Here is a 14,966-nt window from a genome sequence, read left to right on the forward strand (position 1 = left end):
CCATCCCAGTACCCTCCCACCTAGAACCCTCAGTCCAGTCCAGTGGCGGGCTGGCCAGGGGGGCAGAGTGCCAGGTGCCCCCTGGGCTGTGCTATCACCACGGGACGCAGCCTACTCCATTGCAAAAGGGCACAGGTGGTCCAGTGTGCGCGGCGGCAGCCATGTGGGCTCTCTTACTGTGTGTCCTCCAGGGCTACGGAAGCCCTGTAGGACACAATTAAAAGATACGCAATCTGTGATACGGCTGTACGCTGCTGTGCATAGGCGGCCATATCACACGAGGGGACTGTTTGCTATGGCTCTGTGCACTGTACAGCAAGTGGCGGGGGCGGCGGCAGCAGGAGTGAGGTACTGACTGTGCTCAGTATATTAGTGACACAGCCACCATCCTGCTAGCGGCCTTGTCACCCTGACCCACCCTTCACAGATTACATAGGTGACCATGCCCCTATTGCTCATTAATACGCCCCCAGCAGGGTTAGGGGTAGTGTGTGTGGGGAGCAGGTGCAGGGTAGGGAGTGGTGTGTGTGTACGGGGCGCGGGTGCAGGGTTAGGGGTAGTGTAGTGTGTACGGGGAGCGGGTGCAGGGTTAGCGGTAGTATAGTGTGTGTGGGGAGCGGGTGTAGGGTTAGGGGTAGTGTGTACGGGGAGCTGGTGCAGGATTAGGGGTAGTGTATCGTGTACGGGGAGTGGGTGCAGGCTTAGGGGTAGTGTAGTGTGTGCGGGGAGCGGGTGCAGGGTTAGGTGTAGTATAGTGTGTACGGGGAGCGGGTGCAGGGTTAGGGGTAGTGTAACGTGTACGGGGAGCGGGTGCAGGGTTAGGGGTAGTATAGTGTGTACGGGGAGCGGGTGCAGGATTAGGGGTAGTGTAGTGTGTACGGGGAGCGGGTGCAGGGTTAGGGGTAGTGTAGTGTGTACGGGGAGCGGGTGCAGGATTAGGGGTAGTATAGTGTGTACGGGGAGCGGGTGCAAGGTTAGGGGTAGTGTAGTGTGTGCGGGGAAGTGTAGTGTGTGCGGGGAGCGGGTGCAGGGTTAGGGGTAGTATAGTGTGTACGGGGAGCGGGTGCAAGGTTAGTGGTAGTGTAGTGTGTGCGGGGAGCGGATGCAGGGTTAGGGGTAGTATAGTGTGTACGGGGAGCGGGTGGAGGGTTAGGGGTAGTGTAGTGTGTGCGGGGAGCGGGTGCAGGGTTAGGGGTAGTATAGTGTGTACGGGGAGCGGGTGCAGGGTTAGGGGTAGTGTAGCGTGTACGGGGAGCGGGTGCAGGGTTAGGGGTAGTATAGTGTGTACGGGAAGCGGGTGCAGGATTAGGGGTAGTGTAGTGTGTACGGGGAGCGGGTGCAGGGTTAGGGGTAGTGTAGTGTGTACGGGGAGCGGGTGCAGGATTAGGGGTAGTATAGTGTGTACGGGGAGCGGGTGCAAGGTTAGGGGTAGTGTAGTGTGTACGGGGAGCGGGTGCAGGGTTAGTGGTAGTATAGTGTGTACGGGGAGCGGGTGCAAGGTTAGGGGTAGTGTAGTGTGTGCGGGGAGCGGATGCAGGGTTAGGGGTAGTGTAGTGTGTACGGGGAGCGGGTGCAGGGTTAGGGGTAGTATAGTGTGTACGGGGAGCGGGTGCAGGGTTAGGGGTAGTGTAGTGTGTACGGGGAGCGGGTGCAGGATTAGGGGTAGTATAGTGTGTACGGGGAGCGGGTGTAAGGTTAGGGGTAGTGTAGTGTGTGCGGGGAGCGGATGCAGGGTTAGGGTTAGTGTAGTGTGTACGGGGAGCGGGTGCAGGATTAGGGGTAGTATAGTGTGTACGGGGAGCGGGTGCAAGGTTAGGGGTAGTGTAGTGTGTGCGGGGAGCGGATGCAGGGTTAGGGGTAGTGTAGTGTGTACGGGGAGCGGGTGCAGGGTTAGGGGTAGTGTAGTGTGTACGGGGAGCGGGTGCAGGGTTAGGGGTAGTATAGTGTGTACGGGGAGCGGGTGCAAGGTTAGGGGTAGTGTAGTGTGTGCGGGGAGCGGGTGCAGGGTTAGGGGTAGTATAGTGTGTACGGGGAGCGGGTGCAGGATTAGGGGTAGTGTAGTGTGTGCGGGGAGCGGATGCAGGGTTAGGGGTAGTGTAGTGTGTACGGGGAGCGGGTGCAGGGTTAGGGGTAGTATAGTGTGTACGGGGAGCGGGTGCAGGGTTAGGGGTAGTGTAGTGTGTACGGGGAGCTGGTGTGACTAATGAAGCTAATTGGAAACTTCAAATTATGGCCCTCATTCCGAGTTGTTCGCTCGGTAAAAATCTTCGCATCGCAGCGATTGTCCGCTTAATGCGCATGCGCAATGTCCGCACTGCGACTGCGCCAAGTAAATTTGCTATGCACTTAGTAATTTTACTCACGGCTTTTTCATCGGTCTGGCGATCGTAATGTGATTGACAGGAAATGGGTGTTACTGGGCGGAAACAGGCCGTTTTATGGGCGTGTGGGAAAAAACGCTACCATTTCCGGAAAAAACGCAGGAGTGGCCGGAGAAACGGAGGAGTGTCTGGGCGAACGCTGGGTGTGTTTGTGACGTCAAACCAGGAACGACAAGCACTGAACTGATCGCAGATGCCGAGTAAGTCTGAAGCTACTCAGAAACTGCTACGAGGTGTGTAATCGCAATATTGCGATTACTTCGTTCGCAATTTTAAGATGCTAAGATTCACTCCCAGTAGGCAGCGGCTTAGCGTGAGCAACTCTGCTAAAATCGCCTTGCGAGCGAACAACTCGGAATGACCTCCTATATTCTGTCTGTTTTTGTTTTGTTTTTTGTATCCTGGTTTTTACCGTATTCGTTAATGCATTTTTTTTTTTTTTTACATGGTAGTGGCATGTTAAAAGAAACTGAAAATGCATATTAGAAAAACCATAGCAGTACATGCTCATTAATGAGTTTAGTCATAGGATAGTATTTTGTAAATGTTCTGGGGGAAAAAGTTCCATGTGGATTGGACTGCCACCACTAACAGGTCTACGGATGGTGTGATGGTTAGCTTTGCTGCCTTACAGCACTGAGGTCATGGGTTTGATTCCCACCATGTCCCTAACTGCGTGGAGTTTGTATATTCTCCCCATACTGGCGTGGGTTTCCTCCGACAATCCAAATACCGTATATACCGGTACGTTAGCTCGCAGCGTAAAAATAAACCATAGTTAGGTAAGTGGGTAGCTATGCCCTCCATGGTGCTAGCCACACCACACCTCCATATCGGTAGTCACACCCCCTGCAGCGGCGCACAATAGGCCCTTCATAAATTACAGCTCCAGGCCCATGAGGACCTTAATCTGGCACTGGCTCTGGCAACTGTATCACATAGTCCATGCCAATCTCAAGTGGGACTTCACACCAAGTAGCTGCTGCCACGTTCAACAATGATAAGCCTCTAGGGTCCACACCAACTCCAGCTCCCACACTATCTATCACCATGTCCAGTGCAAATGCGATTATCACAGAATTAGGAAATGGGGAGATCAAGGTTCATGGAATTTATGTTAACTATAAGGTTTTTATGGGGGGAAATTTTAGCAACTAGAAAAAAAGTTTACATTTATCCAGAAAAGAGGGCAGATACAGATGATGTACATAGGTCAGAGAATGAACCCTATATGAATACACTTGCAGAAGTCGGACGTTATAAGGGCCATCAGTTGGAAGGATACATTAGCAGCCCTAGGGCAGATGCAGGGGCAACACAGAGCAGACAAGCATTGTAACATTGTGCTGTGGGTACAGTGGTTTATACTTTTATAGGTTTCCCAAAGGGGGTTGGGATTTTTGCAACAATTTATTATTTATTTATTACTAGTCATTTATATAGCGCTTTTACAGAGAATACTCAGCCATTCACCCCAGTAGAGCTTACAGTCTATGGGCCCGTTTCAGACCTGATCACTGTTGTGCGAAATCGCACAGCATCCGATTATCGAATTACTGTGAATGCATATGCATCGCAATGCGCAGGCATGACACCAAACAGCAACAGGTTGGTGCGAAAATTTTGATCGCAAGGTGTTCGCAAGGTGATTGACAGGAAGAGGACGTTTGGGGGTGGTAACTATCAGTTTCCTGGGAGCGTCAGGAAAACACAGGCATTCCCATGCGTTTTCAGGGAGGGTGTGTGACGTCAGCTCCGTCCCCGATCAGCCTGTTTGTATCGCACTATAGGAGTAAGTTCTGGGCTGCACACAGACTGCACAGTATGGAAAAAGCATTCGATGATTAGTGAGTTGCGAATGGATTTGCAGATGTCCGCTATCTGGCAGAATTTTCACACTGCGTACACATGCATTCGCACACTTGCATGGGGCAGGTTTTCACTCTACCTGGGCGGCGACTATATGATCGCAGACCTCTGCAAACTTGCAGCACAGCGATCTGGTCTGAATTAGGCCCTATATTCCCTACCACATGCACACACTGACACACTATGGTTAATTTTTGTTGGAAGCTAATTAACCTACCAATATATTTTTAGATTGTGGGAGGAAACCAGAATATCTGGAGGAAACCCACGCTAGCGCATGACCTTGGTGCTGTGAGGCAGTAATGCTAACCATTAAACCTTACGTACTGCCCCAATCACCAAAGTCGTTATTGACAAAAGTCCATCAATGCGCATGAAAGCCCAACTAAATGAGGATGGACAGGATGGCTGCCCTATTGTAGGACAGTTTATGTTTAAATTCAGTAATGTCACATAACATCAAATACTAATTAGAAAATATAAGCTTACATTTAGTTCTCCAGATAGGAGGGGTCCTTGCTACCCTGTTCTTATGACTTGTAAATCCCTGCTTTTAGACTGCAAAACCCCTGCCCCACCCACCACCACCTTTCCTTGTAACTCAACATCAGCTAGTATGGTGTACCTGTGATCAGGCAAAACTCTTGTCTCAGAATACAAGAAAACCCATGTGTGTATCAAAAGTGGGATCCTTGGTGGTCATTCCGATTTGATCGCTTGCTAGCAGTTTTTACCAGCCGCGCAAACGCTATGCTGCCGCCCACTGGGAGTGTATTTTAGCTTAGCAGAAGTGCGAACGAAAGGATCGCACAGCGGCTACAAAATAATTTTGTGCAGTTTCAGAGTAGCTTCAGACCTACTCAGCGCTTGCGATCACTTCAGACTATTCAGTTCCTGTTTTGACGTCATGAACACGCCCTGCATTCGCCCAGCCACGCCTGTATTTTTCCTGGCATGCCTGCGTTTTTTCGAACACTTCCTGAAAACGATCAGTTGACACCCAGAAATGCCCTCTTCCTGTCAATCACTCTGCGGCCAGCAGTGCGACTGAAATGCTTTGCAAGACCTTGTGTGAAACTACATCGTTCGTTGTAATAGTACGACGCGCGTGCGCATTGCGCCGCATACGCATGCGCAGAAGTGCCATTTTTTTGCCTGATCGCTGCGCAGCGAACGAAAGCAGCTAGCGAACAACTCGGAATGACCACCTTTGTCAGGATCTTGATGGTTGGGATCCCGGCAGTTGAAATATGACGCAGAAATCCTGACACTTCTCGGAATGCAGGTACCGGCATCCCAACTGGGATCACAATCTCAACAGATAGGCTGCCGGAGAGGTAAGCCATGGGAAAGGGGTGGTTAGGTTTAGCCACCACCAGGGAGGGTTAGGGTTAGGCTGTGGGAGGGAAGAGATAAGTTTAAAGTTCAAGCTGAGGTAAGGGAGGGTTAGGGGGGCATTGGGGAAGCTAAGTATACTTACCTTGCCCCAGTTGGGATTCCCACGATCAGGATGCCGCGGTCGATATTCTGACCACCGGCATCCCAACCCACAAAAACACATGATATTGGTGCCAGTAAAGATCAGTTGCATCTCCTGTCAACTGATCACCTCCTCCCACTCCTACCTTTAAGATTTTGCACGTGCTGCTCCCTATCTCTGGAATTCTCTACCTCTCCCCATCCGACTCTCCACCTCTCTAGAAAACGTCAAACGGGCTCTCAAGACATACTTCTTCACAAAACCTAGCCAACTGTCCTCCTAAACCACTCATCCACGCTCATAGTCTACCCTTTCTGTGTCACCCCAGTCTGTTAGTCCTTCACCTTTTAGATTGTACGTTCGCAAGAGCAGTGCCTTCTCCCCTCATGTGCCTTTACTTTTCTTACTCAGGGCCGTCTTTTCATATGGGCTCAATGGCCACTTGCCCAAGGGCCCCAGGAGTAGAAGGTGATAGCTGAGGATCCCCTCTTTCCAGGGGTACTACATTTTTGAAAATTGTCCCTGGGGAACTGGAGATATTTGACTTCAAAGCAGTGGTCCCCATCCAAGTCTGTTAATTGCTCTTCTCAGCCAGATATGTTTGCTTCTGTCTGACTTACATTTTTTTGTGGTGGACACTGGCAGCTTGTCTCTACTATGCCCAGAATCAGAGATATCTGCCTTCAAACAGCTGGTCCTTGCTCCAGCTCCGCACGCCTAATATGCAGCTTTAAATTTTCGTTGGTGGATTGCTCTGGCTACTGAACTCTGATCCCCAAGTCCCCAGTACCTCCTGAAAGGATGGACTCTCTCATTTTTTTTATCCCATTCAAAGCTAAGAAATCTATTTCCAGGAACTTGAGATATCTGCAGTCAAGCAAGCTGCCCTCCCACCAGAAAAATGAGAGTTATGGTAGACTTACCATGGCTATCTCTCTTTCTGCGAGGTACATTGGGTTCCACAGGGAAACATTGGGGTGTAGAGTGGATCTTGTTCCAAAGGCACCAACAGGCTAAAGTTTTAGGCTGCCCCAGAATGCAGGATGGACATAGGGAGGCTGAATCCGAAAGACTCCCTGAGTGAATGTATAAACGTCAGGTATAGACGTAATTTTCCTCTGAAACCAAACCGACAAGGCAGCTATATAAACCTGGAGAGAGGCCATACAAAGACCTAAATCCAGGCCACGTTGCAGAAAAGTCAGAATTCTGGAAGTTCTGAATCTGTGTGCATCATAATTCTTATCAGCACACCAGGTGAAGTAAGAATTCCACACCCTGTAATAAATCCCTGCAGATTCCGGTTTGCGGGCTTTCAACATAGTTTGTATGACCGTCTCAGAGAATCCTTTGGCCCTCACGAGTGATGCTTCAAGAGCCACGCCATCAAATCCAGTCTGGCCAGGTCTGGATAAAGACAAGGGCCCTGTATGAGGAGGTCTGGGCACTGAGGAATTAGAAGAGGACGATCTGTCGAGAGACCCTGCAGGTCTTGGAACCAATGCCGTCTGGGCCACGCTGGAGCAACTAGAAGTAGTATTCCTCCTTCTTGTTTGAACTTCCGCAGGACCCTGGGCAGGAGTGACACTCGAGGGAACACATAGGGCAGCCGAAAGTTCCATGGAAATGCTAGTGTGTCCACGAACACTGCTTGAGGATCCCTGGTCCTTTATCCAAGACCGGAGACGCCATCAGGTCTACATCTGGTAGGACCCACTTGTCCACTAGTAGTCGAAAGACTCCCGGATGAAGAATCCACTCTCCGGAGTGCACGTCCTGGCGACTAAGGAAGTACGCTTCCCAGTTTAGGACATCCGGAATGAACACTGCCGATATTGCTGGCAGATGGCGTTCCGCCCAACGAAGGATTTTTGACACTTCCATCGTAGTCATGCGGCTTCAAGTGCTGCCTTGATGGTTTATGTATCACCGTGGTGGCATTGTCTGAACGTAATTGAACCGGCCTGTTCTGTACCAGAGGCAGGGCAAGAGTCAATGCATTGAACAACCCCTGCAACTCCAGAATGTTTAATGGGAGGAGTGATTCCTCCTTGGTCCATCAACCCTGAAAAGAGTGTTGCTCCAACACCGCACCCCATCCCCTCAGACTGGCATCTGTTGTAGCAGGACCCAGTCAGGGATCCAGAAGGGATGGCCCCTGCTCAATTGCTGGTCCTGGAGCCTCTAGGTCAGCGACAGACGAACCTCCGGATTCAAAGTGATCATGTGAGATCTGATCCGATGAGATAGGCCGTCCCACTTGGAAAGGATTAACCTCTGCAGAGGGCGGGAATGAAATTGAGTGTACTCTACCATGTCGAATGCTGACACCCTCGGGCCAAGTACTTGCATCGCCGAGTGTATCGACACTCTGGGGCGACAAAGGAAGCATCTTAAACTGTCCTGCAGCTTCAGGACTTTTTCTGGAGACAGAAACAGTTGCTGACTGTATGTGTCCAGGAGTTCCCCCAGGTGCACCATGCTCTAAGCTGGGACCAGTGAGGATCTCTTCCAATTGATGAGCCACCCGTGGGCTTGTAGGAAGCTTACCGTCAGTTGCAGATGACTGAGGAGGACATCGTGGGAGTTTGCCAGGATCAGCAAGTCGTCCAGATACGGGAGGATCCTGACTCCCTGGTGACGGAGATGGGCTGTCATTACGGCCATGACTTTGGTTAAGATCCGACGAGCCATAGCCAGTCCAAATGGCAGAACCTGGAACTGATAGTGGAGGTCGCCAATAGCAAACCGCAGATACTGCTGATGCGACATGGCAATAGGTATATGCAGGTACACATCTTGTATATCCAGGGATACCATATAGTCTCCGGGTTCCATAGCCAGTATAATTGAGCACAGTGTTTCCATATGGAACATGGACACTCTCACAAACTTGTTCAGTGATTTGAGGCTGAGTATAGGCCAGAAAGACCCATTGGATTTCGGAACTAGAAACAGGGTCGAGTAATAACTTCTGCCTTCTCTGGGACTGAGGTACCAGCACTACCACTCCTGTATTCAGGAGGGAACTTGCAACCTTTTTCAGAACTTGCGCCTTTAACAGATCCGAAGGGATAACCGTGGTGCAACGTCTCTTGAATGAGACTGCGTACCCGTGACAGACAACTTCCTGCATCCATGCATCTAAAGTGGTCTTTAACAGGACCTGGGTGAACTGCAGAAGTTGGCCTCCCACCCTGGGGTCCCCCAGGGGGAGGCCCGCCCCGTCATGCGGCAGGCTTGTCTTGTTTAGAAGCAGTCTGACGGGCCACCCAGGAATGTTTTGCCTTGGGCTTTATTGTTTTGGGATCACAAGACTCGGGTATGCCTGACCTTTTACTTTCCCTTGAGGCCAAAAGGAACGAAAAGTGGTACCTTTTGCCTTCTGTGCAGCAGGATTAGTATTTGGGAGAAAAGCAGTCTAGGTCCATCTTCCATGACCTCAACCACAGAATACAGCGAGCCAGGACAGACGTAGTCGACACCTTGGCTGCCAACACACCTGCCTCAGTAGACACCTCCTGATTGTAATAGACATCAGAAGTAATGTGAGACAGGTATTGTCTCACATCACCACTTTTGTTCAACATTTTCATCAACGACCTAACAGTAGGACTAGAGAGCATGGTGTCAATTTTCGCAGATGATACCAAATTGTGTAAGGTTATAAATACGGAGGGGGATGCTGAGTCTCTTCAGAACGACTTAACTAAACTGGAAGCATGGGCATCAAAATGGAGAATGAGATTCAACACAGACATTGTAAGGTAATGCACTGTGGGGGCAAGACCAAAAATTACACCTACATACTAAATGGGGTAATATTAGGGGATTCTGTACTGGAAAAAGACTTAGGGGTTCACATAGATAACAAATTAAGCAGCAGTACCCAAAGTAGGAGTGCAGCAAAGAAGGCTAATAAGATATTAGCATGCATAAAACCGGGAATTGATGCAAGGGACGAGAGTATTATACTCCCATTATATAAATCACTAGTGAGGCCACATCTTGAATACTGTGTGCAATTTTGGGCACCATGTTACAAAAAGGATATCCTGGAGCTAGAAAAGGTTCAGAGGCGGGCGACCAAACTAATCAAGGGCATGGAGACGCTGGAATACAAGGAAAGGCTTGCAAGGCTAGGCATGTTTACATTGGAAAAGTGGAGACTAAGAGGGGACATGATCAACATCTACAAATATATAAGGGGTCAATACACAGAGCTTGGGAGGGACCTGTTTTCTATAAGATCAGCACAGAGAACACGTGGTCACACGCTTAGGTTAGAGGAGAGGAGTTTCCGCACATTGAGGCGAAAAGGTTTTTTCACAGTAAGGAGAATGTGTTTGGAATTCCCTGCCTGAGAGAGTAGTAACTGCGAACTCAGTCAACACCTTTAAGAATGGGTTAGATCAGATGTTCCCAAACTGTGTGCTGTGGCTCCCTGGGGTGCTTCGGGACACTTGCAGGGGTGCCCTGGGTTGGAGGTCCAGGACCAATTCAAATTATTCATGGTCAATATAATAGGCAAAACCAGTGCTGGTGGCTGCCAGTCATAAAATATGTGGCCAAACAGAAGCAAATCTTGTACCTCACCACACAACTGACCCTAAGGATGACATATAAACGCGATCTACTTAATGTAATATTTCTTTCTAAATTCCTCAATAAGAAATTTTTGGCCTAGGGGTGCCATGAAAAAATTCTGATATTCTAGGGCACCGTGATTCAAAAAAGTTTGGAAATCACTGGGTTAGATACATTCCTATTGGATAAAGATATTCAGGGTTATGGTGCGTAGGCACGCATTATAGTTAATTTAACTAGTCCTAACATAAAAATAACTAGTCATATAATAAGACTGCATAGGAGACCACAAATAGGTTGAACTCGATGGACAATTGTCTTTTTTTAACCTTAGTTACTATGTTAGATATATCCTCGGGCAGCTCTTCCTCTAATGCCTGAACCCATGCTTCAATACCTTTTGTAGCCCAAGAGGCAGCAATAGTAGGTCTATGTACAGCACCTGTAAGGGAGTAAAAAAAAGACTTCAGGTATCCCTCCACACGCTTATCAGTCGGTTCCTTCAGTGAAGTGACAGTGGCGACAGGCAGAGTGGATGACACCACTAGGCGGGTGACATGAGAATCCACTGCGGTGGATTTTCCCACTTGTTACATGACGCTGCAGGGAGAGGATAGTGAGCCTAGGCCCGTTTAGACAGAGGGACTTTCTTCCCTGGATTAGACCAGGGTTCCTGCCTGATCAGAATCAGCTTTATTGGCCAGGTATACTTGTGTATACGAGGAATTTGTCTTCGGTTTGCTATACAATAGCCAAGTAGGTAACAGATTTGCAGGTGGGGGGCAAGTAAAGTCATACAGATAGGTATAACGTATGGACACAAGTGAGTTACATGTATGTCTAGTCAGTCAATGTTCAGGAGTTCAGCAGGCGGACCGCTTGGGGCTTCTGGTGGACCCGGCGGGGACGGCCCTGTAAGTCCTGTCTGAAGGAAGCAAGTTAAACATGCTGTGGCCAGGGTGTAGCTGGTCCTTTACTATCTTCGTTGCCCGCTTTTTTAGCTCTGGACAGGTACAGGTCCTAGACTGAGGGAAGATCGGCCTCAATGATCTTCTCTGTGGTTCTGACCACCTTTTGGAGCTTGCATCTGTTCCTCACGTTGGCGGAGTTTGGTTGTATAGTGCTCTGTCACTGATGCTATTGGCCTCTACTTTGGCCCGATATGGCTGCCTGTGCTGGGCATTGAACCAGGGCTTGTTGTTGTTGTAAATGTGGTAAGTCTTGGTAGGTACACAAGTCCTCACAGTAGCTGATGTAGGATGTGACAGTGACTGCCAGGTCGTTCAGGATGGTTGCCAAGGCTTTGAAAAACCCCCATTCCGTGCAGTCGAAGCAGGCTTGGAGCTTCATCTTAGCCTCGTTGGTCCATTTCTTAACAGTCTTGACGACAGGCTTAACCGCTCTCAGCTTCTGTGTATAGGTAGGGAGTAGGTGGATGAGGCAGTGGTCAGATAGGCAGAGTGCAACACATGAGATAGACCGGAAGGCAGACTTGAGGGTAGTGTAGCAGTGGTCAAGGGTGCGCCCTTCCCTTGTGGCACACGTGACTTGTTGTTTGTACTTAGGTAGCCCCTTGCTCAGGTTAGTTCTGTTGAAGTCGCCCAGCACTATAAGCAGAGAGTCTGGGTGTTTTTGTTCTATGTCGGATATGCATACGGCCAGGTGGTCCAGGGCTTCGTTTGCGCAGGCGAGGGGGGGTGTACACTCCCATCAGGACAATTGAGGCAAATTCCTGGGGGGAAATAGAAGGGGTTGCGATTAATACTTAGCATCTCCAGATGAGAGCTACATGATTTGCCTAGGATCGTGACATTGGTGCACCATCTGTCGTTGATGTACCAGCAGATGTCACCACCCTTTGTTTTTCCTGAGAGAACCTTGGAGCAATCGGCCCTGAAGGGACCGAAGCCCGACAGAGACATCGGGTTGTCCGCAATATGGTCGTCCAGCCACATCTCTGTAAAGCAGAGGATGGTTGACCCTGTAATGCCTGATCCTGCGTTGCCCAGAAGGAGGGACAGTTTGTCGAACTTGTTTTCCAGTGAGTGCACGATCGGGAGCAGAATCACAGGAAGTGCAGACAGGTGCCCTCGCCACCACCGCTGCCACCTCACTAGGGTGCCTACACGACATCCTCACCTCTGAGCCCAGGTCCTTTTTCTAGGGCCGACATGAGGGCCTCTGTCATTCTCTGTCCGGGGCCACCGATCGACCCGCCAGTCACCGCCCGGGCTGTGGGGGGCCACGGATGCTCTGTCATCCACTTCGGCATCCACAACGTCTGCATCCCTGCTACACAGGGCAGCGAGGGCTGCAAGGGCCGCTGATCCTCCCACCGATGGGCCAGAACTTGGGGTAAGCAGTGCGGGAGCGCTCCAACTTAGGAGGGCTTCCTTGCTGTATTTGGTCATCGGTGGGGTAGACAAGAGCAGAGGAAAACATGGGGAAAAAGGTATTTTGGCTGAGCTGCATAGCTCCGAGGCAGCCATCTGCGGAGCCATCTTGGATTGTAATCGCTATAATCATTATTGCTATAACCTTTTGCTGCTCTTTAATCCAATGGGTATTTTGAATCAAGTGATAACTAAAATAAGTTTGCTTTCTCTGTTGCTGATTTAGTCAATTATTCCAGGACAAAGCAGGCTTGTGGAAACGTGTTAAAATCCAATTCCTATTGTGTAGGTGTGAGAAATGTCAGTGTGAGAGGCCTTTGAAGTAGATTTCTTGTGGGGGTAGTGACTGGCTCCTGCAATTTGAAATGAACAGTGACCCTTCAGCAATTCAGAGCCTGAATATACTGTATATTAATTACTGTTGATTAATGCAAGAAGTCAAAGTTGTTTGTTGGATGGAGCCAAAGATATGTTGTAGAGATGCAGAGGTTTCAATCCAGTGTGTCTCTCAGCGCAGGAATGCAATCCGTTGGTTTTGATGAGATGTCCGCGTAGAGTAGTACAAGTTAAAACTAAGTCCTTGGATATTTATGTTGATTCAGAGGTCAGTTGTGGTGAATTTAAGCTGTTTTATGGAGATGATCAGGAGCATGCAAAAGGTGAGGCAGCCATCTTGGCTGGCAGCTCTATTCTATTCCACCAAATGGTCAAAATGGGGTAATAGATTGTTAACCACCTTCTGCCGTTTAAACATATCAGTTTTCTTAGCCATAGTAGTGCAATCCTCATCATCAGTGATTTGTAGGATCTGCTTAATAGCAACCACTAGGGCACGGACATCAATTTGCAATGGAGAATCTTCGTCAGACACACCTGATTCAGTGCCTGACAGGACAGTATGCTCCCCCTCCTCTTCAGATGAAACATCAGAGAGATATGTGGATAGTGAGGAGGAAGCAGCCCGCTTAGATGACCCAGAGACATGGGAGTGACCTGGAGTAGATTTTTGTCTGACCAAGGATTGATTTAATTGCTGCAACTGGTTAAACAAATTTTCCGCCCAAGGCGGATTAACCATAGGGAGAATTTGTGGCTGTAGTGGCACAGATAGACCCATATGGGGCATAAGGCGTTCCACCAGAGTACCTAGTAGATTTGTGAATGCAGCCCAGGGTGGCTCCTGATTGGTTACAGGAGCTTACAAAAGGGAGAGAACAGAAGGCTCTTGTGTGGGCGCACTCTTAGGAAAAAAGGTTGATAATTTGTAACAGTTCCGAAAGTTTTAAGACATAACTTTTACTGACATTGGTAAAACGAAGATACCCTTCCCAACGATCTATGCGACAAATAATAAATTTGAGAAAATATTAAAAATGTTCTGGTCTCTTTATTTCAAAGAGTATGTGGAAAGGTTGTAGACATTGGATAGTCATACCCCCATTTACCCTGACCAGTACAGGGTTTCTGTATTGATGGAACCGGGGATTGGTCAAAACACAGTTTCTATAAAGAAAGTCTAAATAGGCTGTAAGTAACTAGAGTGGTAATCATCTGTCACCACTCTAAAGATTGTACACCTGCATTGTATACAAATGCCATATTTTCAGGCAAAATATTTTTTTGTAGGCATCACAAGTCAGTCAAAAAACTGTTAATTATTGCAAACACTATGATGAAGAGTTACAGATTAGAATTAGTGGTGATACTACTGTTGGTGTTTTTTATCACACAAGGGAAGAAATTAATTCCTGATCTACAACACCAGGTATTCGCAGGTAGTCGCCTTTCCGGATACTGACCTGGCCCAACGCTGTTTAGCTTCCAAGATCGGACGAGATCGGGCGCTGACAGCGTGGTATGGTAGTAGAGATTTAGTGTGTACACCAATGAGAGTGCACCTATATAGGAAAAATAAGAAATGGAGAGGATAGAGAGGAAATAGAGAATAGAAAAAAAGTTGTGAAAATATGTGGATCTGCTTTCCACGTTAGACCCGGTTCAAAAGTTCCCACTAATGTGGTACAGTGTTCCGGGAATCATGAATGAGAGTCCACGAAATTGGTGATTGAAGAATGTAATAACCAATTAGTTGGTTAGAGCATATATTTAAGCTGATAACTATAGCAAGATAATACCGAGCTGTTGCTGCCACTCACAATGTAATTACTGAAGGTTAGATCTATCTCTAGTAATGAGGAATGATATGCCACTTGACACAATGGATAATATCGAAAAATACCAAGCTCCTGCTGCCGC

General features: G+C 48.6%; 1 pseudogene; it reads right to left on the bottom strand.

Annotated features, from left to right (window-relative positions):
* Positions 1-14,460: 14,460 nt before the first annotated feature.
* On the bottom strand, positions 14,461-14,579 carry LOC135052769 (5S ribosomal RNA; annotated as a pseudogene).
* Between the last annotated feature and the right edge of the window lie 387 nt (positions 14,580-14,966).

Source organism: Pseudophryne corroboree, chromosome 2, assembly GCF_028390025.1.
Source record: "Pseudophryne corroboree isolate aPseCor3 chromosome 2, aPseCor3.hap2, whole genome shotgun sequence".
Classification (NCBI taxonomy): domain Eukaryota; kingdom Metazoa; phylum Chordata; class Amphibia; order Anura; family Myobatrachidae; genus Pseudophryne; species Pseudophryne corroboree.